The 24,447-nt window shown below is 41.0% G+C and overlaps 1 protein-coding gene across 2 annotated transcripts in view; it reads right to left on the bottom strand.

Annotated features, from left to right (window-relative positions):
* Positions 1-22,532, bottom strand: part of APBB1IP (amyloid beta precursor protein binding family B member 1 interacting protein) — a 108,639-nt gene extending 86,107 nt beyond the window's left edge. The window contains exons 1-2 of one of the 2 annotated variants that reach the window (XM_066385537.1): positions 22,225-22,532; positions 21,828-22,026 (exon numbers count right to left, since the gene is read on the bottom strand). The gene's annotated coding sequence lies outside the window, so the exon portion shown is untranslated. Of the gene's footprint in view, positions 1-21,827; positions 22,027-22,219 lie in introns of both variants that reach the window. The other variant, XM_066385536.1, reaches the window with a different exon arrangement.
* Positions 22,533-24,447: the final 1,915 nt, after the last annotated feature.

Here is a 24,447-nt window from a genome sequence, read left to right on the forward strand (position 1 = left end):
ACCCCACTGGTCAGTGCCAGGTTCCAGCCAGGGAGATCCAAGGCTGGTACATCCAGTGACCAAATATGGAGAGCATCAGCTCAGGAACTAACAACCATAGCTAGAGTGGTATCTAATCTATACAGAGACAAAATGAGAAGGCAAAGAGGTGCAATTCAAATGAATCAACAAGAGAAATCCCGAGAAAAATAACTGAATAAAATGGAAATAAATAACATACTGAATGCAGAGTTTAGAATAATGATTTTTAGGAGCAACAACAGATGGACAAAATGAGCACCTAAACAAAGAGATAACTGGTATCAAAAAGGACATTAAAATCATAAAAAAGAATCAGACAGAAATGACAAACACAATATCAGAAATGAAGACTACACTAGAAGGAATTAAAAACAGGCTGGACAAAGCAGAGGATCGAATCAGTGATTTAGAGAACAAGATAAGTGAAAGTATGAAAGCAGAACAGCAAAAAAAAAAAAAAAAAAAAAAAAAAAAAAGAGGATCAAAAAGTCTGAGGAAACTCTAAGAGAGCTCTGTGATAACATGAAGAGAAAACATCTGCATCATAGGGGTTCCTGAAGGAGAAGAGAAAGAACAAGGAATAGGGAATCTGATTGAAGAAATCACAGCTGAAAACTTCCCTAAATTGATGCAGGAAAAAGTAATACAGGTTCAAGAAGTACATTAAAATGGAACCCAAAGAAACCTACACCAAGACACATCATAATTAAAATACCAAAGCTAAAAAATAAAGAAAAATGCTAAAAGCTGCAAGAGAAAAGCAGTCAATCACCTACAAAGGAACCCACATATGGATGACATCTTACTTCCCAACAAAACACTTGAGGCCAGAAGGAAATGGCAAGAAATATTCAAAGTAATGTAGAACAAGAACCTACAACCAAGACTTCTTTATCCAGCAAGGCTATCTTTTAAAATTGAAAAAGAAATAGAAATCTTCCCAGACCAAAAAACCCCCCAAAACCCTCAAGGAATCCATTACAACCGAAGCAATGCTGCAAGAAATGCTAAGGGGCCTGTAGTAAACAGAACAAAGAGGGGGTTCTAGTAAAAGAGAAATGTAGCTTTAAAGAATAAAATGGCAATAAACAACTACATATCAATAATAATCTTACATGTAAATACATTAAGTGCTCCAATCAAAAGACATAGGGTAGCCTTGGCCGGTTGGCTCAGTGGTAGAGCGTTGGCCTGGTGTGGGGGGGACCCGGGTTCGATTCCCGGCCAGGGCACATAGGAGAAGCGCCCATTTGCTTCTCCACCCCCCTCCTTCCTCTCTGTCTCTCTCTTCCCCTCCCGCAGCCAAGGCTCCATTGGAGCAAAGATGGCCCAGGCACTGGGGATGGCTCCTTGGCCTCTGCCCCAGGCGCTAGAGTGGCTTTGGTCACGGCTGAGCGATGCTCCGGAGGGGCAGAGCATCGCCTCCTGGTGGGTAGAGCCTCGCCCCTGGTGGGCGTGCCGGGTGGATCCCGGTCGGGCGCATGTGGGAGTCTGTCTGACTGTCTCTCCTGGATTCCAGCTTCAGAAAAATACAAAAAAAAAAAAAAAAAAAAAGACATAGGTTAGGCCCTGGCCAGTTGGCTCAGTGGTAGAGCGTCGGCCTGGCATGCAGGAGTCCCGGGCTCGATTCCCAGCCAGGGCACACAGGAGAAGCGCCCATCTGCTTCTCCACCCCTCCCCCTCTCCTTCCTCTCTGTCTCTCTCATCGCCTCCCGCAGCCAAGGCTCCATTGGAGCAAAGTTGGCCCGGGTGCTGAGGATGGCTTTGTGGCCTCTGCCTCAGGTGCTAGAATGGCTCTGGTTGCAACAGAGCAATGCCCCAGATGGGCAGAGCATCGCCCCCTGGTGGGCATGCTGGGTGGATCCCGGTCAGGCACATGCAGGAGTCTGTCTGACTGCCTCCCTGTTTCCAACTTCAAAAAAATACAAAAAAAAAAAAAAAAAGAAAAAAAGAAAAAAAAGACATAGGGTAGCTGTGTAGATAAAAAAACAGGACCCATACATATACTGTCTACAATGGACTCACCTAAAAACAAAAGATAAACAGACTGAAAGTAAAGGGTTGGAAAAAAATATTTAATGAAAATGGAATGAAAAAAAAAGTTGGGTTAGCAATACTTATATCTCACAAAATAGACTTTAAAACAAAGGCTATAGTAAGGGATAAAGAAGGTCACTACATAATGATAAAGGGAGCAATTCAACAGGAAGATAAAACCATTATAAATATTTATGCACCTAATATAGGAGCACCTAAATATATAAAGCAGATTTTGATGGACATAAAGGGCAAGATCAACAGCAGTACTATAATAGTAGGGGATTTCAATACCCCACTAACAGCACTGGCTAGATCTTCAAGCAAGAAAATTAACAAAGAAACAGCAGACTTAAAGGACACACTAGATCAACTGGATTTAATAGATATTTTCAGAACCTTTTTCACTAAAGCAGCAGAATATACATTCTTTTCAAGTGGTCATGGTATATTCTCTAGGATAAATCACATGTTAGGATACAAAACAAGTCTCAATAAATCTAAGAAGATTGAAATCACATCAAGGATTTTCTCAGATCACAATAGCATGAAACTAGAAATCAACTACAATAGAAAAACTGAAAAACATTCAAACACTTGGAAACTAAATAGCATGTTATTAAATAACAAATGGGTTAACAATGAGATCAAGGAAAAAGAAATCTCCATGAAACAAATGCAATTAAACATACAACAACTCAAAATTTATGGGACACAGCAAAAGCAGTCCTGAGAGGGAAGTTCATAGCACTATAAGCATACCTTAAGAAGCAAGAAAAAGATCAAATAAACTATTTCACCTTGCCTCTAAAAGAACTGGAAAAAGAAGAGCAAGTAAAGCCCAGAGGAAGTAGAAGGAAGGAAATAATAAAGATCAGAGCAAAAATAAATGACATAGAAGCTAAAAAAACAATACAGAGGATCAATGAAACCAAGAGCTGGTTCTTTGAAAAGGTAAACAAGATTGATGAACCTTTAACCAGACTCACCAAGAAAAAAGAGAGAGGACTCAAATAAATAAAATTGGAAATGAGAGTGGAGAAGTAACAACTGACACAGCAGAAATACAAAGGATTCTAAGAAAATACTATAAAGAACTATACGCCAAAAAATTAGACAACCTAGGTGAAATGGACAAATTCCTTGAAACATATAATCTTTCAAAATTCAATCTTGAAAACAAAAAACTTTTCTAAACAAACTGATTACAACAAATGAGATTGAAACAGTTATGAAAAAAATTCCCAACTCCTAACCAGGCAGTGGTGCAGTGGATAGAGCATCGGACTGGGATGCAGAGGACCCAGGTTCAAGACCCTGAGGTAGCCAGCTTGAGCTGGCTCATTGGGTTTGAACAAAGGCTCACCAGCGTGGACCCAAAGTCGCTGACTTGAGCAAGGGGTTACTTGGTCTGCTGAAGGCCCAAGGTCAAGGCACATATGAGAAAGCTATCAATGAACAACTAAGGTGTGGCAACGAAAAACTAATGATTAATGCTTCTCATCTCTCTCCGTTCCTGTCTGTCTGTCCCTATCTATCCATCTCTCTGACCCTTGCTGTCTCTGTAACAAAACAAAACAAAACAAAAAACTCCCAACAAACAAAAGCCCTGGGCCAGATGGCTTCACAGGAGAATTCTCCAAATATTCAAAGAAGAACTAACTCCTATCCTTCTCAAGCTATTTCAAAAAATTTGAGAGGAGGGAAAACTTCCAAGCTCCTTTTATGAGACGAGCATAATTCTCATTCCAAAACCAGGCAAAGACAATACAAAGAAAGCAAACTATAGGCCAATATCCCTAAAGAATATAGATGCTAAAATTCTCAACAAAATATTAGCGAACCGGATCCAGCAATACATGAAAAAAATCATACACCATGATCAAGTGGGATTTATTTTGGGGAGGCAAGGCTGGTACAATATTTACAAATCAATCAATGTGATTCATCACATAAACAAAAGGAAGGATAAAAATCACATGATAATATAAATAGATTCAGAAAAAGCATTTGATAAAATCCAGCACCCATTTATGATCAAAACTCTCAGCAAAGTGGGAATACAGGGAACATACCTCAACATGATAAAGGCCATCTATGACAAACCCACAGCCAACATCATACTCAATGGGCAAAAATTAAAAGCAATCCCATTAAGATCAGGAACAAGGCAAAGGTGCCCCCTTTCACCACTCTTATTCAACATAGTTCTGAAAGTCCTAGCCACAGCAATCAGACAAGAAGAAGAAATAAAAGGAATCCAAATTGGAAAAGAAGAAGTAAAACTATCATTATTTTCTGATGACATGATACTGTACCTAGAAAACCCTAAAGTCGCAGTAAAAAAACTACTGAATCTGATAAATGAATTCAGCAAGGTGTCAGGATATAAAATTAATACTCAGAAATCAGAGGCATTTTTATATACCAACAATGATCTGTCTGAATGTGAAATTAAGAAAACAATCCCTTTCACTATTACAACAAAAGAAATAAAATACCTAGGAGTAAATTTAACTAAGGAGATTAAAGACTTGTACTCAGAAAATTATAAAACATTGATTAAAGAAATCAAGGAAGATACAAACAAGTGGAAGCATATACTGTGTTCATGGCTGGAAAAATAAACATCATTAAAATGTCAATATTACCCAAAGCAATTTATAAATTCAATGCAATTCCTATAGAAATACCAAGGACATACTTCAAAGATATAGAACAAATATTCCCAAAATTCATATGAAATCAAAAAAGAACATGAATAGCCTCAATAATCTTGAAAAAGAAGAATAAAGTGGGTGGTATCACACTTCTGTACATGAAGTTATACTATAAGGCCATTGTACTCAAAACAGCTTGGTAGTGGAATAAGAACAGGCATATAGATCAATGGATCGGAACAGAGAACCCAGAAATAAACCTGTACCTTTATGAACAATTGATATTTGACAAAGGAGGTAAGAGCATACAATAGAGTAAAGACAGTCTCTTTAACAAATGGTGTTGGGAAAATTGGACAGCTACCTACAAAAAAATGAAACTAGACCACCAACTTACCATTCATAAAAATAAACTCAAAATGGATAAAAGACTTAAATGTAAGCCATAAAACCATAAGCATCTTAGAAGAAAACATAGGCAGTAAGCTCTCCAATATCTCTCGCAGCAATATATTTGCTGAGTTAACTCCACGGGCAAGTGAAATAAAGGACAGGATAAACAAATGGGACTATATCAAACTAAAAAGCTTTTGCACAGCTAAAGACAACAAGAACAGAATAAAAAGACAAACTACACAATGGGAGAACATATTTGACAATATGTTTGATAAGGGGTTAATAACCAAAATTTATAAAGAACTTGTAAAACTCAACACCAGGAAGATAAACAATCCAATAAAAAAATGGACAAAAGAAATGAATAGACACTTCTCCAAAGAGGACATACAGATGGCCAATAGGCAGATAAAAAAATGTTCAACATCACTAATCATTAGAGAAATGAAAATTAAAACTACAATGAGATATCACCTCACACCAGTCAGAATGGCGCTTATTAACAAAACAACACATAATAAGTGCTGACGAGGATGTGGAGAAAAGGGAACCCTTTTGCATGGCTGGTGGGAATGCAGACTGGTGCAGCCTCTGTGGAAAACAGTATGGAGATTCCTCAAAAAATTAAAAATGGAATTGTCTTTTTATCAAGCCATCCTACTCTTAGGAATATATCCCAGTAACACCACATCATTGATTCAAAAGAAAAAATGTATACATGTCAATTTTATGGCAGCATTGTTCACAATAGCAAAGATGTGGAAACAACCCCAGTGTCCATCAGTGGATGAGTGGATTAAAAACAGTGGTACATATACACAATGGAATGCTACGCGGCCATGAAAAAGAAGAAAATCTTACCTTTTGCGACAACATGAATGGACCTGGAAACTATTATGTTAAATGAAATAAGCCAGGCAGAGAAAGAAAAATATCATATGACCTCATTCATTTGAGGAATCCAATGAACAATGTGAACTGAGGAACAGAATAGAGACAGAAGTGGGATCAAAGGGACCAGAGGGAAAGAGAACAGAGGGAAAGGGGATGAGAGGATAGGATCTGAAAAGGGAGAGATTCGTGAAATTATATACACATAACACAGCATTATCGAGAGCAGAAAAGCAAATCCTGGAGGGAAGGGGAGAGGGCGTTGGGAATAAGGTGACAAGGGGGATGTTGAGGAAAACACGGGGGAGGGGGGATGCATTCAGGGGTACATCAGAGTCTATGTAAACACAATAAATTAAAATCAATTAAAAAAATAAAGCACACTAGAAAAGTTTTTCTTCCTTCCCTCCCTCCCTTTCCTTCATTATAAATTTGTGGCAGGTACTAGTAGCTGGCCTTTTGAACACTCTCTCCAAGTGCCTTTTATAATGTGTTCCCATAATACTGAGCTGAAAATCCAGAAATGATGTTGCCCACATTTCTTGCAGTTAGGGTTCTACCTGTAATGCAGCAAAGCAGACATACTGATGTGAGACCTATGGCAACGTGACGTGAAAGCCACATGCAGAGAAGCAGAATCTTCTGGGGGAAGTTGTCCTGTCCCTATCATCTTAGAGTGAATAGTGGGAGTTGGCAGCACTGAGGCTTTGCCAGAATAGTCCTGAATGTATGGTTGGGCATTTCTCTTGGCTGTGTTATTCCTGACTGTAACATAATATACATATTTTAAATTGAGATAATTGACATCTAACATTGTGTATAATGAAGGTGTACAATGCATTGATTTGTTACATTTATATGCTGCAATTGTAGTGCTAGCTAACATCTCTATGGTGTCACATAATTATCATTTCTTTTTTTGTGGTGAAGACAATAAGGATGTCTCTCAGCAACTTTTTTTTTTTTTTTTCTGAAGCTGGAAACGGGGAGAGACAGTCAGACAGACTCCCGCATGCGCCCGACCGGGATCCACCCAGCACGCCCACCAGGGGCGACGCTCTGCCCACCAGGGGGCGATGCTCTGCCCCTCCGGGGGGTCGCTCTGCCACGACCAGAGCCACTCTAGTGCCTGGGGCAGAGGCCAAGGAGCCATCCCCAGCGCCCGGGCCATCTTTGCTCCAATGGAGCCTTGGCTGCGGGAGGAGAAGAGAGGGACAGAGAGGAAGGAGGGGGTGGAGAAGCAAATGGGCGCTTCTCCTATGTGCCCTGGCCGGGAATCGAACCCAGGTCCCCCGCACGCCAGGCCAATGCTCTACCGCTGAGCCAACCAGCCAGGGCTCTCTCAGCAACTTTGAAGTTTATAATCAGGCATTGCTGGCTAGAGTCATTATGCTGTGTGCTAGAGCTCAGGAGAGTTATTTATCTACTAGTTGCAAGTTTGTGCCTTAAGTAACATCTTCCTACTCCCCCACCCTCCAGCCCCTGGTAACCACCACTCTACTCTCTGTTTTCATGAGTTCGGTTTGTGTGTGTGTGTTTTAGATTCTAAATATAAGTTACATCATACATTATTTGTCTTTCTCTGACTTATCTCACTTAGCATGATGTCCTCAAGGTCCATCCATGTTGTCACAAATGGGAAGATTTCTTTCTTTCTTGTAATTGTGTAATATTTCACTGTGTATATACATTGCATCATTTTTTTACAGTGTAATTTTTCTATTTAGAATTAGCCAGCTGGACTCAGTATAGATGATTCCAATTTTGTTGGCAATATCCAAAGCAACACAGTCCAGAGCCAGTCAAACATATGCCTCCTTCTCTCCATCAGGCCTGGTTAGTGTGTTGACCTTGATCACATCAATGTCACAGAGCTTCATCACAGCCTGTTTGATCTGGTGTTTGTTGGCTTTGACATCCACAATGAACACAGCTGCATTTATTGTCTTCTATCTTCTTCATGGCTGACTGGGTGGCAGGGGGAACTAGAGGTCAAGCTTGTTTCTCCTCGGGGTGCTCTTCCGAGGACATTTAGGCTGCCTTCAATGTTGCAGTGTTTTCAGCCATAGGAAGGTGGATAACTGCAGATCTTTTTTTTTTTTAATTGATTGATTTGAGAAAGACAGAAAGAAGAAGGGAAAGGGAGGGATGGAAGGTGGAAAGGAGAAGGGGAGAGGGATAGAGAGAGAAGCATTTATCTGTTTCACTTAGCTGTGTGTTCATACAGTCACTTCCCATATGGGCCCTGACTAGGAATCAAACCCACAACTTTGGTGTTTTGGGCCAATGCTCTAACTGAGCTAAATGGCCAGGGTCGGATTTTCTTTTTCTTTATTGTGGCTGTGGATGCCTTTCAGCACTGCCTTCTTTGCCTTCAAAGCCTTTGCCTTGGCTTCGGCTTAGGGAGGGGCAGAGGCTTCCTTCTTTGCTTTTGGCACTGACTTTGTGAAAAGTCACATCTTTATCCATTCATCTGCTGACAGACATTCAGGTTGTTTTCACATCCTGGCTACTGTGAATAATGCTGCAATGAAAATGGGAGCACAGGTATCTCTTTGCGATCTTTTCATCTCCTTTGAATGTATACCCAGAATTGGAATTGCTGGATCATTTGGCAGCTTTATTTTTAAAATTTGAGGAACCTCCATACTGTTTTCCAGAGTGGCTGAACTAATTTACATTGTGACCAACAGTGCACAAGGATTTCTTTTTCTCTACTACCTGTCAACACTTGTTTGCTCGTCTTGATGACAGCTTTTTAATACATGTGAAGCAAGATCTCATCGTGGTTTTAATTTGCACTTCCCTCATGCTTAGTGGCGTAGGGCACCTTTTCCCATACCTGTTGGCCATTTGGATGTCTAATTTGGAAAAATCTCTATTCAGATCCTCTGTGCGTTTTTTAATTGAATTTTTCTTTTGTTATTGAGTTGGATAAGTTCTTTATATATTATGGATATTAATTCTTTAAATGATATATGATTTGCAAGTATTTTCTCCCATTCCATAAGTTGCCTTTTTATTAAATTCTACTGTGAGGGCTGCTTATGAAAAAAGGAAAAGAGACTCTTCTCTTCTCCACCTCATTCAATTGTGACGTTAGTTCCAAAACATTGCTGGAGATCAATTTTAAATGGAGGACAATTTTAAGTGCAAGTGCATTGCAACAACTCTAGTCTTTCTTGAATAGACTTTAAAAATTCTCAGTGAAAAGAAAATGTAAACTAAAATATCCTTCACGTGTTGTTCCTGATTGGCAAATTTTATGATGACTATATTATTTGTAAAATTGGTAATCTATTTGTTTCTTTTTTGTTATTATGCTCACTAACTTTCTAGGGAGAGTTCTTCTTACCATCAGCTAATTATTTTTTTACTTTCTGGAAGCAATAACTACACAGGCCCTGTGCTCCATTTTTAAAAAACACAGCTTTATAAGATATGACTCACATACCATATAACTCACCCACTAAAAGCATATAATTCAATGGTTTTTGGTAAATTCATTCACAGGGTTGTGCAAACATCACCATAATCTAATTGTAGAACATTTTCTTCTTCCCTAAAAGGAACCCTACACCCTTTACCAGTCACTTGCCATTCACCCCACACCTCCCAGGACCAAGAAATTATACTCTACTTTTCTTTTTATATAGATTTTCCTATTCTGGATAGCTCATATAATGGAATCTATAATATGTGGTCTTTTGGAGCTGGCTTCTTTCACTTAGCATAATGTTTTCAAAGCCCATCCACCTGTAATATGTGTGAGCATGTCATTTCTTTTTATTGCTGAATATTTCATTGTATTGAAACATTACATTTTGGTTATTCATTCATCAGCTGATGGACATTGGGGTTGCTTCCACTTTCCAGGATGTATGAATTGTGCTGTTACAAATACTTTTATACAAGACTTTGCATGGGTATGTTTTCATTTCTCTTGGGATTCCTAGGAGTGGAACTGCTGGGCTATGCAGCAAGACTTTTTTTCAAAGCAATAGAATTATTTTATATTCTACCAATAGTATGTGAAGGTTCAAATTTCTCCACAGCCTCAAGCATATCTGTGTCTGTCTTTTTGATGATAGCCATTCTAGGGAGTGTAAAGTTCTCGCTGTGGTTTTGATTAGCATTTGTCTTATGTCTAATGATGTTGAGTGTCTTTTGATGTGCTTATTGGTCATTTCTATATCTTCTTCAGAGAGAAATCTACTCAGATCCTTTCCCCAGTTGTAAAAGGGATTATATATCTTATATATAATTATATATTATTATTATTATTTGTGACAGAGACAGAGAGAGACAGAGAGAGGGACTGACAGGAAGGGAGAGAGATGAGAAGCATCATTTTTTTGTTGTGGCACCTTAGTTGTTCATTGATTGCTTTCTCATATGTGCCTTGACCGGGGCAGGGGGAGGCAACAGCAGAGCAAGTGACCCTTTGCTCAAGCCAGCAACCTTGGGCTTTTGAACCTGGGTCCTCTGCGTCCCGGTCCGATGATCCACCTGGTCAGGCTAATTATATATTATATCTTTAAAATACAGTATTATTATGTTGTTGCTACCAGACAGCTCTTTCAATATTCTGGATACAAGTCCCTTACCAGATAGATGCTTTGTAAATTAAATACTTTTTCCCATTCTGTGTACTGTTTTCAGTCTTTACACTTTCTTGAGGACACTGTTTACAGCACAAGTTTTAAAGTTAGATGTAGTCCAATTTATTTATTTTTATTGTGCTTTTGGTATTATATCTAAGAAACCACTGCTTCATCCAAGGTCATAAAGATCTACTCCTATGCTTTCTTCTAACAGTTTTATAATTTTAGCTTCTACATTTAGGTCTATGATGCATTGGGAGTTCGTTGTGTAGTATGAGTCATTATTTTTTAATGGATGCTATTGAGAGCAGAGTTTTTTTAAACCTAGAACACTTCCTCCTTGCCTCCAAAAATGCATAATCAAAATATACTCACTGAATCATTCATGCAAATGTATGTAGCAGTGAACCAGGCACTATGATAAAAATAAAAAGAAACTATAGCAGCAAGTACTATACTGCTGTAATCCAGGGGCAATCTAAATGGATTTTGTGTAAATTTATGATTGCTTCTTGCAAATAACTGACTCCACCAAACTGGTTTAGAGCCATAGAAAGGTTATTTATTAGCCTGTCATAGAAATTAATCCTTAACTTAAAACTCACAGACACCAATACAAAACAAAACAAACAACAAAACCTCAAGAATGCCAAAGAGCCCAATCACCAGACCCAGAGTGAACTTCACCTTCTAGAAGCTTATGTGTTTTGTTTCACTTAATTGTCATTAGGAATGTCTGTTGCACTTCTGTGTACATGGACAGTGAGTTAGATTGCCTTTTTTTTGTAGCCAGGCACTTTTTTTTTTTTTTACAGATGTAGCCAGGGGGAAGGACATCTGTAAGTAGTATTTCTAGGATAGAGATTCTTAACCACTCTGAACAAGAGAGTAAAAGTCTCAGGGCATTAGAATGTCCCTGAGACTGCTCATATGCATGGCACCTTCAACTCCACATTCTAACCCTTATTTCTAGCCCCTCCCCTGAAAGGGAGGTGTGTTTCTGGAGAAGAGAACCACTGCAAAGAGTTACTGGTGGAGAGGGTGTGCTATTTTTCTGAACTAGCAGGTGGAACCAGAAAAAAAAAACAGAAAAAAACTTGGCAACCACTGTTGCCTAGGGCAACTGATCACATTTTGCCGGATGTGGGTTTATGACATATAGCTCCACCTTTCATTTCCCTTCTTTTTCAGTCTTTCTTATTATTCGGTAGAATCCAACAATTAGGGCAAGGGGAGAAAGAATTTAAAAGAAAGTGAGCAATGACCACTTGAGGTTGTTTTTTTTTTTGTTTTTGTTTTTTTTGTTGTTTGTTTTTTGTATTTTTCCGAAGCTGGAAACAGGGAGGCAGTCAGACAGACTCCCGCATGTGCCTGACCGGGATCCACCCGGCATGCCCACCAGGGGGCGATGCTCTGCCCATCCGGGGCATCGCTCTGTTGCAACCAGAGCCATTCTAGTGCCTGAGGCAGAGGCCATGGAGCCATCCTCAGTGCCTGGGTCAACCTTGCTCCAATGGAGCCCTGGCTGCGGGAGGGGAAGAGAGAGACAGAGAGAAAGGAGAGGGGGAAGGGTGAAGAAGCAGATGGGCGCCTCTCCTGTGTGCCCTGGCTGGGAATCGAACCCAGGATTCCTGCACGCCAGGCCAACGCTCTACCACTGAGCCAACCGGCCAGGGCCGAGGTTGTTTGTTTTTGTTGCTAGAGGGTTAATAAAGTATTCTGGGTGTAGGTTTAAATATGAATTAAAATCGGGTTCCAGCAACAGGTCCCATACTAATAGAAAATGCTGTCTCCTTCAGCTTACTTCATAATTCATCAAATATCCTCCATGCAGCTGAATAGACAACACACAGTTGGAACACAATATTTGTGCAATTATGAAGAGCTGTGTTGTCCACTTAGCTAGCTATGTGTGGCTACCGAGTCCTTGAACTGTGGCTAGTCTAAACTGAGATGCGCTGGGAGTATGAAACACATTGCATTTGGAAAACTTAGTCCAAAAAATAAATAAAAGAGGTCATCATCATCAACAATTTTAATATTATGTAAATGTAATATAATTTACTATAATATTAATAAAATGACTATTTTGGATATATATCAAATAAAATTTATTACTAAAATTAATGTCACTTTTTTCTTTTCAGTGTTTCTAATGTGGCGTCTTGAAAATTTAAAGTTGCCATTGTGGTGTGCATTACATTCCTATTGGAGAGTGCTGGGCTAGGGTGCTACAGTTCCGTTATTACAATGCCTAAGCATTTGACTCAAAGATGCTAGATTGTGGTGACTGTACTATATGAATGGAATCTGAATATTACTAACCAAGTGTTAAATCAGAATCTCCCCATTTCCTTTCCCACTGTACTTTGTGCTCCAGTACTGCTGAACTATTTCACACATGTGGCACCTAGGGTGGCCTTCCACCAGGCCACCTGACAAGTCCTTTATCTTTCAAAGCTCTTCCTGTACATGCCCACACGATGCCTTCCCTATGGCCACTCTCTCCACGATACTACTACTGTGCCTGTCCCTGCACATGCCACCGTGTCGTGTGTTCACAGGCTCCTCTCTCCCACTAGCCTAGAAGCTTCTTGAGGTTAGGAGCTGTGTGCGGGCAATGGTTGGCCCTTAATAGATACATGTCGAGCAAAAGAAAAAAAAAGGTTCCAATTACATTATACTGAGCAGAGTTTCACTCAACCACAGTGTAGAACACACTTACTTGCCTACACCCCCGGTCAGCCTCCCCAGCGGCAGGCATGCTTCTCGGCTTGGACAGCTGGCATGGTGAGCTACCTGGGAGTTTCAGTTGCCCTGTTCATGATGTCTATAAGTGCTTAATCATCATGCTGTACACCTGAAACTAATACACTATTATATGTCATCTGTGATTGAAAAGTAAAATTTTAAAAATTTCATAAGAAAACAAAAGTTAGCACTCTTATGAGCCATCTGTTGACTGCATTTCACTGTGTTTACCCACATTCACGGCTCACGCAACTTCCTTTCTGTTTGTTGCTAACAATAGGGGGAAATAAAGTGACACAGCATTAGTAAACTTAAGAAATTGTCTTTGTTGGCTAAGCCACACCATTTATGAAATTTAATCAGAAATGAATTTATTATCCTAAAAAAAAAGGGCAGAACAAACCAACCAATACTAAGTCCCACACCTAATAGGTTCCTTGAACTGTCAGTTATGAATTGGATATTATCAGCACAGGTGAAAGTTCGTTAATGCTATAAATATAGCGACCTTAGATAAATTTCCTTAGTTAGAAACTTAATTAATACACTGCAAATCACTTGAAAAAGATTTGTGGTATTTTTTTCTGCTATATAACTAATTTTTTCTTTTCTTTATGTGATGAAATCCTAATATCCTTAATTGAAAAGTGGACTTTTGCCCTGTGAAAAACATAGACTATTAAATGATAATCAATGACTTAAAAAGCATTCTATTAAACACAACTATTTCATAATTACATTGCATTGAAAACTACTGTAACTAAAACAAATAAAGTATCAGTTATGATATTTTGATCTCAGTAACTACTTTTTTTTTTTTAACAGAGACAGAGAGATGGATAGATAGGGACAGACAGACAGGAACAGAGAGAGATGAGAAGCATCAATCATCAGTTTTTCGTTGTTCATTGATTGCTTTCTCATATGTGCCTTGACCATAAGTCTTCAGCAGACTGAGTAACCCTTTGCTCGAGCCAGCGACCTTGGGTCTAAGCTGGTGAGCTTTGCTCAAACCAGATGAACCCGCACTCAAGCTGGTGACCTCAGGGTCTCGAACCTGGGTCCTCGCTATCCCAGTCCGACGCTCTATCCACTGCGCCACAGCCTGGTCAGGCAGTAACTACTTTCTAATAACCACTTTCATGTTTCCAAATATCATAATGTCATCTAACATTCTTAGCAGCTACTTGTGAACCTTTTGCCCTGCTCTGACACTTGCATTCATTTGAAATCCAGCTATGCAGTGAGGAAGCTCCCCTCTCTTCCAAATCTGGTCTTAGGTTTTGAAAATATAAATATCTTAAACTCTAGACACAAAAAGCTCCTTTGTGGAAAATGTCTTTTCCCGCCATCCCTTAGAACCTTGTTTTTAAACTCATAATCATAGAAAACTTGACTTGCATAATGTCCATGCTACTGGTTATAAATTTATGTAAGAATATGGGACTTCTTCCTAGTCATTTCTTGTTTTTCCATGGATTAAAAATAATTTTTATTTTCTTGAGTCTCACAGAGGTGGACTATTACAGTTTAGCTGACTATAGAGCTTCCCAAAAGTTGGCTTTATGTCCTATGTCTTAAACTGTGTGATCTTAGGTGAATTTCTTAAACTTTAAACAGTCATTTCTAATTTTGTTATCCAGGAAGGACTCAGTGCCTGACATACATAGAAGCCAATACCATGACATTGGCTTTTAAGAAAACAAAGCTTTTACTTGTGAGTTGTCAGGCAAGAAGATGGGAGGCTAACCTCACATCTGTCTCCCCCATCCAGGGGCAAGACTGAAGAGGTATCAGCACCAGACTATCCTGGACAACATACCCTTTGCTTCTGAAAGGCTTCCAGGGTTCAAGTTCTGGTCACGTCAGTCCTTTGGTTCTATGGGGGTGGGAGCAGTTAAGGGTACACAAGTGTGACTCATGAGTGGTGTTCACAAGTGTTACTTATATCCAAGGTTTAAACTTTGGTTCTGAATCTAGTTAGAGAGAGGATAGGACCAGTTTAAGCTGGTTCTGTGGTTATAATTTTGTAAAAATGAGAGTAACAACAGCATCTTCTCAAATTGTTACTTGGCTTGACCACCTTATAGTATAAGCAAATAGTTATTACCAATGGATACTTCATATCTATATTCAAAAGTAAACTTCTTATTGGTGCCCCTCCAAGCTTCCCACCTTGGTGACAATGCCCTCATTCCAGATGTTTAGGCCAAAAGCTTTCACTTTTCAGTCCCTCACACTCACACCCACTCTGTCTGGAAGCTGTGTTGGTTCTTCCTTCAAGATACACGGCGACTTCCAAAGCTTCCTGGTGAGCTCCTTGCTCTCAGCCTTGCTCCTTCCTGTTTATTCTCAAGCAGTCAGAGTGAGCCTCTAGATCACGCTTCTTCCTCTCCTCAGAACCCCACAATGGACCCTCAGTTTCACTCAGAGTGAAAGCTACAGATATTTAAGTGGCTGGCCCTGGCCGGCTGGCTCAGCGGTAGAGTATTAGTTAGGCACGTGGATGTCCTAAGTTCAAATCCTGGTCAGGGCACACAGAAGAAGCACCCATCTGCTTCTCCACCCGTCTCCTCCTCTCCCCCTCTCCCCCCCTCCCACAGTCATGGCTTGATTGGCTCTAGTGAGTTGGCACTGGGAAATGAGGATGGCTCATGGTCTCCACCTCAGGTACTAAAAATAGCTTGGTTGTCCAGCAACGGAGCAACTCCCTAGATGGGTAGAGCGTTGTCCCATAGGGGATCCTGGTTGGGGCGCATGTGAGAATCTGTCTCTCTGCCTCTCCTGCTCTCACTTAATTAAAAAAAAAAATTTAAGTGGCCTACAAGACCCTATGTGATGCCACCTCTTCACCCTCCTCTTACCTCTCCAGCCACAGCTCCTGTTCTTCACTCCCTGCTCACTTACCTCTAGCCCAGAAATTTTCAACCGGTGTGCTACACGAGTTTTAAAAACATACAATACCTGACTATTTAGTCAGGGACACTGACCTCTTTTCCCTTGGATTGTCAAATTAAAAAAATGTCAACAGCCCTGGCCTTTTGGCTCAGTGGTAGAGTGTCAGTCTAGCGTGTGGAAGTCCTGGGTTTGATTCCTGGTCAGGGCACACAGGAGAAGCACCCAACTGCTTTTCTAACCCTCCCCCTCTCACTTTTCTCTCTCTCTCTCTCTCCTCCTCCCCTCCTGCAGCCATGGCTCAATTAGAGCGAGTTGGCCCAGGCTGCTGCAGATGGCTCCAAGGCCTCCACCTCAGGCGCTAAAATATGTGTCTGGTTGCAACAGAGCAAGGGTTCCAGATGGGCAGAGCATTGCCCTGTAGTGGGCTTGCCAGGTGGATCCCCATCAGGGCACATGCAGGAGTCTGTCTCTGCCTCCCTTCCTGTCACTAAAAAAAAAAAAGACAACAAACAATACAAGAATAACTGTCCAGTGTAAATGAATCAAAATTATACCTATTTTTTTGTGTCAAATCGGCAAAATATATATTTTTGGGGTGTGCTACAGAATTTTAGTAATAATTTCTGTGTGCCATGAGATAAAAAGTTTGAAAATTGCTGTTCTAGCCACATGGGACTTTGTGTTCCTCAAATGTATCAGGCATACCCCTGCCTTGCAGCCTTGGCACTGGCTGCTCCCTTTGCTTTGAACACTGTTCCCTAAGATAGCCTCTTAACTCCTTGAAACCTTTGCTCAAATCCTACCTTCGCCATAAGGTCAAGCCTTACTCCCCCTGCTGTGATATGATAACTTTAGTTCGCTCAACTTTGTCTTTGTCTTTATAGTACTTTCCACTTACTAATATTTACATTCTTTTATTTATTTATTATGGTTATTGATTATTGTCTGTGTCTCCTCACTAGAATATAAGCTCCAAAACTGCAGAGATCTTTGTCTCTTCTGATCATCAACACATCCCAAGCATCTGGAATAGTACCTGGTAAAATACCTTTGGAATAATCAAACTGTATTTAAAGGAGAAATCTAAGTAATATGGAAAAATTAGCAGTTCCTAAACCCCATATTCATGATTACACTTAAAAAGTTATGCAGTGACGAATCTTGGTCACTTCATTAATGACTAAGATACTACTAAATATTTCTATGGTACTTACCTTTAACCACTTATAATCCACTTTGTTTTTATGTGATTTAAGTTAAAAATAACTTGTCATTTCATAATAGGACACTGTACTTATGATCCTGTCTAGAGTAGGTAGAGACTCCAGCTTCCCAAGTGCCCATGTGCTCTAATTTCCAGTTTGACTTCTTTGCAAATGTATGTGCATAGTTTTCTAAAACACCAGTGTTCAGAGTGATGCTTATGTCTAGAAAAGAAGGGTAATGCTATTGAGAGGAAGTCAGAGATATCCTGGTGATATTTTACTTCTTAAGCTGGGTGGTAAATAAACATACTGGATGTTGGCTTCATTATTTGTTATAATTTTCATATATTGCACACTATTTTTTATGTATAAAATATGTCTTAATGATAAAGGAAGGAAAAATAAAATCTAGTCTAGTATTTACTTGTTCTACTAGCAGTTTTTATTTTCTCTTCAGTCTGATAGAACTCTGCACATAAATCTTCCAGTTAGTTTGTGGAAACACAATTGCTATATGATTGATCATTTATGCCTCCTCCCTTCCCACAACCAACTCACTGATGAGTTCGTGATAGGAGATCAAATCAGGAAGATCCCCGGTATAATTAGAAAAAAATATACTCACTGCTTTGTTATTTAATCAACCTTGCAAGTTATTAAGGTTTAGAATACAACAAAGATAAAAATGAAAATATGATTGCTGCCTAAGAAGATTGTTTTTTTCAAATAACACAGATGAACATAACAACCTCACAACTGACTGTACTATCTTGTCTTCCACTGAGAAGAACCTAACTAAACTAAAGAACTAAGGCGACAAGTTCTTTGCTCAGTTACCTCCCTGCAAGCCTCCCTTGCCTGACCCCAGAATGCCAGGGGGATCTGATGTGCGCTCGCACAACACCTGCCTCTGCTCACGTGCAGGGCTGCAACATGGGGAGTGTGCTGAGGAAGGTCCCACATTTTTCACTATTTACTGTTAAGTCCTTGTCCCTGGTGCAGCAACTTGAGAGCTGGTATCAGACTGGCTTGGTTCAAAGGTCAACTGTGCTTCTGACTTTCCATGTGATCTTCTTAACCTCTCTGTGCTTTCATTTCCTCCGTGATGAAAGGCGGACAATAATAGCGCAAGTCCAGAGTGTGAAGATTAATGGAATGACACATCTAAATTAGTTGGCACAGGGTCTGGTACAGAATATAAGCTACGATTATTATTTCCTATTACCATTTGGTGATAAAGAGGAAATCGAGCTGACAAAGAAGAAAGAAAGCAGCTCTTATGAGTCTTAATGATGTTCATCAAATGTTTGGAAACTGAGTCAGGAATTCCAGCTTCAGAATACGTACTGAGAAGGTGTGAAGCTTTGGAGTGGTGTTGGTACCAACAAGGCCAGCTGGGCTTCCGACATTTTAGTGGTTCAGCCCAGAGGTGGGACCAACACGGTATCTGTACATTTAGCAAGCACATTCGGAGTCCTACCTATGGTGCCAGAAATTTGGCTAGGCAATAAGGATGCAGTGATGGCGGGTCATATCCTCTAGTCCCTAGAAACTGTCCTCAGGCCTGACTTGTCACATCTTATGTACAATCTAGCCCCCTAAACTGTTTCTAGGTTATTGAATGCCATACCTTGGTGCTGCTTTTCTTTCTTCTCGAGAGAGATCTAATTGCTATTTTCCCAAATATATAGCAGTTTCTTTTAAAGGTCATGTTTCTCGTAATAATGATAACTCAGATACATATAAACATTACTATATAACTAGGGTATCAATGCCTTAAATCTGGCATTTATCATGTACTTGAATTTATAATAAATGCTTAAAATTTTAAGTCACTTGCCAGTTAGAAAGACAGGACTGATATAAAATATATACATATTTTCCACACTAAAATATCAATTATGTTACTAAGAATTGTTTTATTTTGAGGTAAGGATTACTAAGATTATCCTATTGCCTATAAAATAAACTCATGAGGTTCTATAAATTGACTTTAGTGTGATAGATTTTAAAATGCAAACCTAATTTATTAATAAGATTTGTGGAATTAACTAAAAGGTGTTAGGTATAAAAATAATTAAAATAAGATTGAGAAGGATTAGAAGTAAGTGAGAATAATAGTGCCTTTTAAAAGAAGGCTGGTATAGAGAAATTCAGAGTGCCATATTAAACACAGTCATTTATAGCAATGAATATTATAAATATCTCATTCGAAGAATAATATGAAACTATCTCAGACTTTTTATTTATAAGTGAAAAAAGGCAAATAAAAGGGTGGGTAGTTAGTATACATTCTTAGGATATATAAATACAAAAATACTTAATGGGCATTACATCACTAAGTATTGTGTTTAAGATTTAAAGTAGGCCCTGGCTGGTTGCCACAGTGGATAGAGAGTCAGCCTGGTGTGCAAACACCCCAGGTTGGACTCCTGGTCAGGGAACACATGAGAAATGACCATCTGTTTCTCCTCCCCTCCTTCTTTCCCTCCCACAGCCAGTGGCTCGATTGGTTCGAGCATCAGTCCCTGGCATTGAGGATAGCTCAGCTGATTCAAGCATTGGCCCCAGAAGCGGGGTGTGTGTGTGTAAAAGCTTTAATGGGGGGTGCACGGCAGGGTGGGTAAATATGGCAACAGAAAAGGATTCGACTTTGGGTGATGTGCACACAACTCAATCAACGGTTCAAATGCTACAGAAATGTTCACCTGAAACCTATGTACTCTTATTGATCCATGTTACCCCATTAAATTTAATTTCTTTAAAAAATTAAAGTAACTAAAACATAAGTAATCTATATTACAAAGTTATACTTCTTGAGAAATAACAATTGAAGAATTTTGCAATCTAATACTGACCTGCCCAAACTTGGGCACATCAACTCAGTTTTCAACAGGATGGAAACTTGCCATTTACAGGCCAGAAATTGACTCTGTTTTTAGGGAAGTAACAGACCTCAAAAGTGCTGATGTTTCAAGAATCTAACAAAATCTATCATTATTTTCTCCATTCTGTTTGCTTAGTGATCAGTAGTTCTAACTTTGTTCGCGTTCCTGACAGAACAAATTCAAAGAATTATATTAATTCCTTAATTGATATTTTAATGACAGACATACTATAGTCCAATAATCTTACTTTACTGGTCAATTATCTCGAGTCTAGAGAGGTTAAAGCAACGTAATCAAGGTCATCCTTGTTCGAGTTAACGGCAGGCAGGGCAGGGACTCAAGTCTCTCAAATAACCAGAAAAGACACAAATATTATAACATTGTGAAAATTATTAAGTACTGAAAGTTTGAAGATGGCATTAAATTTCTTAGACCTTTCACAACACATTGAGCAGACAGGAAATACCATCTGGAAAACATGTCAGATTTCTTAGCAGACCCTCTGTTAATTTTGCCAGCTAGCATTACTGCCCATGTGCCAGTATTTCAGCCAGGCCAAAGGGAAATTGCCACTGGAGGTTTATGCAAGCAGGCAAAGGCTCTCTTTCTGAAATTTCCTTTCAAAGGCCTCACATTTAAAATTAGTAATAGCTAGTGCCCCTGCCTTTGTTTAAACCACATTATACCACCAGAAACAATATCCTGGGGTGTGTACCTTCTCCCCCTATGTTACTTTCTCTTTCTCTCGTTAAACGTTATTTTTGAACTGCTTTGCTGTGAATTGATAGGAAATAACACATTTAGCCTTCCCACAAGGTATGAAGAGTAAATATTTAGTACACTAGGCAGAGTCTTTAGTGGGATCCCTGTGCTGGATGCACGCCGTCTACATATTCCCTTCATGCTATAAAACCACACTCTGGACGTTAATATCAAAGCCAAATTATCAAACTTCTGTATGGTGTCCACATTTTCCTTCTATCTTATTTTAAAAAGAAAAGGACAATAATTCGGAGTAAAAGTTATTTTAAAAAGAAGAAACAGTTGTGTGAAAGTTTTAAAGGAAGGAAATTTAAATTCTCATACGACTTGTATTTAAAGTACAGTGCCTTGAAACGCCCCGGAATCCCTTCGAAGTTGGCCGGACCCGGCGGACAGAACAGTTCATACCAGTTCCTCATTAGACCTTGTAGCAATTTTCTGGGCAGGAAATCAGTCAAATTTGATGGAACCGAGCGCGGGGAAAGCGGGAAGGCGAGCGCCAGCCTCAACCTCCCGCGGAGCTGGGCCAAGTGCGGACATCCGCGGCGGGGTCCCCGGGAGCGGGGTCCACGCGGGGGTGGAGGCCGCGCGTCAACCTGGGAACGATGGGTCGGACCTGGGACCCCAAGGGCTTGACATAAAGTGCGGTGACAGCTCCAAGGGTCCCGGCTGCAGCTCCCAGCGTTCCCAGGCCGGCCGGCCCGCACTGCTTACCTTGACGGCTCTGTGGGGACTCGGCGGAGGCGCGGGCAGGGCGAGGTCCGCGTCGGGCAGCGGCGGGGAGGGTGGCGCGGCCCGCTGCGGTTCAGGCTCAGGTCGGCACCCGGCTCAGGTCGGCGGCCTCGCGGAGGAAGTGGTGTCAGCCCTGCCCTCCCGCGCGGCGCGCTGCAGCGCAGCGAGGTCCAGGGGGCGCCTGGTTGGAGACACACACGGAGAAACACACATGGAGAACGGCTGCGAAAAATCGGGGCTGCTCTGGCCAGCTCATCGGGTTTGTGCTTCCTCTCCTCGTGCTTGACCCCTCTACACTAAAATCTTGAAGAAAAAAGTTTTTGTTTGTTTTTTTTAATTCTGGGAGAAGTTGTACCTTCCTGTCTCATCCTTACCTTACCTGCGCCCAGCGCCCCCTTCTCTCAGGAGCCGGTCCTGGAGAATTGACCCTCCTTTGTCGCCACGATATGTTAGTGGCTAAGGGATTTGGGGCCAGACGACGGTCCCACAAAAGCCCGAGAACCCAATTTCTTTCAAAACTGTCTTCCTAAGTGTTTATTTCAGCCCTTTCTGTGCTTCCTCTTTTCGGCCGGTTGTGCAAGGGCTTCTTCCCCGCCGCGCGCAGGAGTGGAGAGGGGAGCGCCCCGCGTGTTCGCCGGCGCGCTGGGTGGGGACGCCCCGCTGCTCCGAGGTCAACTGCATCTGCGGGAGCGCAGGGAGTGGGTGGAGGGATTGGGGCAGGGGTGGTGATCCGCGTGCTCCGCAGAGGCCGTTTCTCAACGGTCTGATTGGCAACCTTCCCACCCCCATTGCTTAACCACCCACAGATGGCGGGCGAGGCTGTGGCCTCTCACACATTGCTGGTGGAAATCCAAAAGGGTAATGGTATGAGCCCCGGGGGCTGGGCAGAGGGGTAGTATTGGGCAATAGCTATTAATTTACATATGCAATTACCCATTGACCGAGAGATCACACTTCCAAGAATGTACAAAATTCAGTGATGCCTAGGCGCCAGCCCTCCTGTTTGTAAGAGCCAAAGACTGACTGGAAATAGCCGTGACTCGGGAGTCTCCTGAGAGAAAGTGGAGATATCTGAAAATACAGAAGTTGAAATCAGTTAGGATTTGTAAATAAGGTTGGATGAAGCTCCTTTTCCCTTGGACAACTGCCTTAGAGTGGGTCCACGTGGAGAGGTGGTGGAGACCTAAAGATATAAATTAGACATATACCAGGTAATTTCAGATAGTTAAGTATTTATTTAATGAGAAACCATTAAGCTCTACTCTTATAGGAACAATAAAAATAAATAGTAAAGAAAATAATTCCTTCTCTCACGGATGGCACATTCCAGTTGAAAGAAAACAGGCAATAAACAGATATTTAACAGGTCAAGTGTGGATGAAAATGTTGAACATGTACTAAACCTGAAAAACTCAGGGGAGGCCTGCTACGAACTCAGAGACCTAAAGTAACCACATAAGGTGGTCTGAATTTTACCTATAAGTGAGCTGCTTTGGCTCTCTAGAAATGTTGTAGATAAGAAATGATAATTAATGTGGATTTGAGGATGCGAATATTCCAGATAGAACAAACAGCACATTCAAAATTTGGGTCCTGAGTTAGGAGGGCACTTGAGATATTGGAAAAACACCAAGGAAGGGACTATTCTGGTTATGGAAGGGACTTTACTGTGAGTAATGGGAAGCCATTGGAAAGTTCTGGATAGAGTCATAGTGCGATATAGATTGTAGAGTCAAGTAGTGACTTTCATGAGAAAGGAAAAGATGTCAGGGAGCAAAGTAGTGAGAAGGGGAAGCCATGCATGGACTTAGAAAAACATTCCAAGAGAAAGAAGGGCAAGAAAGTCTTGAGATAGGAATATAGAAGGTTAGAAAGAAGGCCAGTGTGAGAAGAGGGCTGTGGCCTTATAGTCTTGAGATAGGAATATAGAAGGTTAGAAAGAAGGCCATGCCCTGGCCGGTTGGCTCAGTGGTAGAGCGTCGGCCTGGCGTGCAAGGGGTCCTGGGTTCGATTCCCAGCCAGGGCACACAGGAGAAGCGCCCATCTGCTTCTCCACCCCTCCCCCTCTCCTTCCTCTCTGTCTCTCTCTTCCCCTCCCGCAGCGAGGCTCCATTGGAGCAAAGATGGCCCGGGCGCTGGGGATGGCTCCTTGACCTCTGCCCCAGGTGCTAGAGTGGCTCTGGTCGCAATAGAGCGACGCCTCGGAGGGGCAGAGCATCGCCCCCTGGTGGGCAGAGTGTCGCCCCCTGGTGGGCGAGCCGGGTGGATCCCGGTCGGCGCATGTGGGAGTCTGTCTGACTGTCTCTCCCCATTTCCAGCTTCGGAAAAATAAAAAATAAAAAAATAAAAAAATAAAAAAAGAAAGAAAGCCAGTGTGAGAAGAGGGCTGTGGCCTTATAGTCTTGAGATAGGAATATAGAAGGTTAGAAAGAAGGCCAGTATGCCTGGAATATAGCTAGAGAATAGGGCTGTGGTAGAGGATGGTGACAGAGAGGTAGCAGGAACCAGATCAAGCAGGGCCTTGGGATCAGCCTTGAGTATTTTGGCTTTTATTTTAATTGCAATGGGAGATATTGGCAGATTTTTAGCAATGAGGGCATGA

The sequence above is a fragment of the Saccopteryx leptura genome, chromosome 5 (assembly GCF_036850995.1).
Source record: "Saccopteryx leptura isolate mSacLep1 chromosome 5, mSacLep1_pri_phased_curated, whole genome shotgun sequence".
Taxonomy (NCBI): domain Eukaryota; kingdom Metazoa; phylum Chordata; class Mammalia; order Chiroptera; family Emballonuridae; genus Saccopteryx; species Saccopteryx leptura.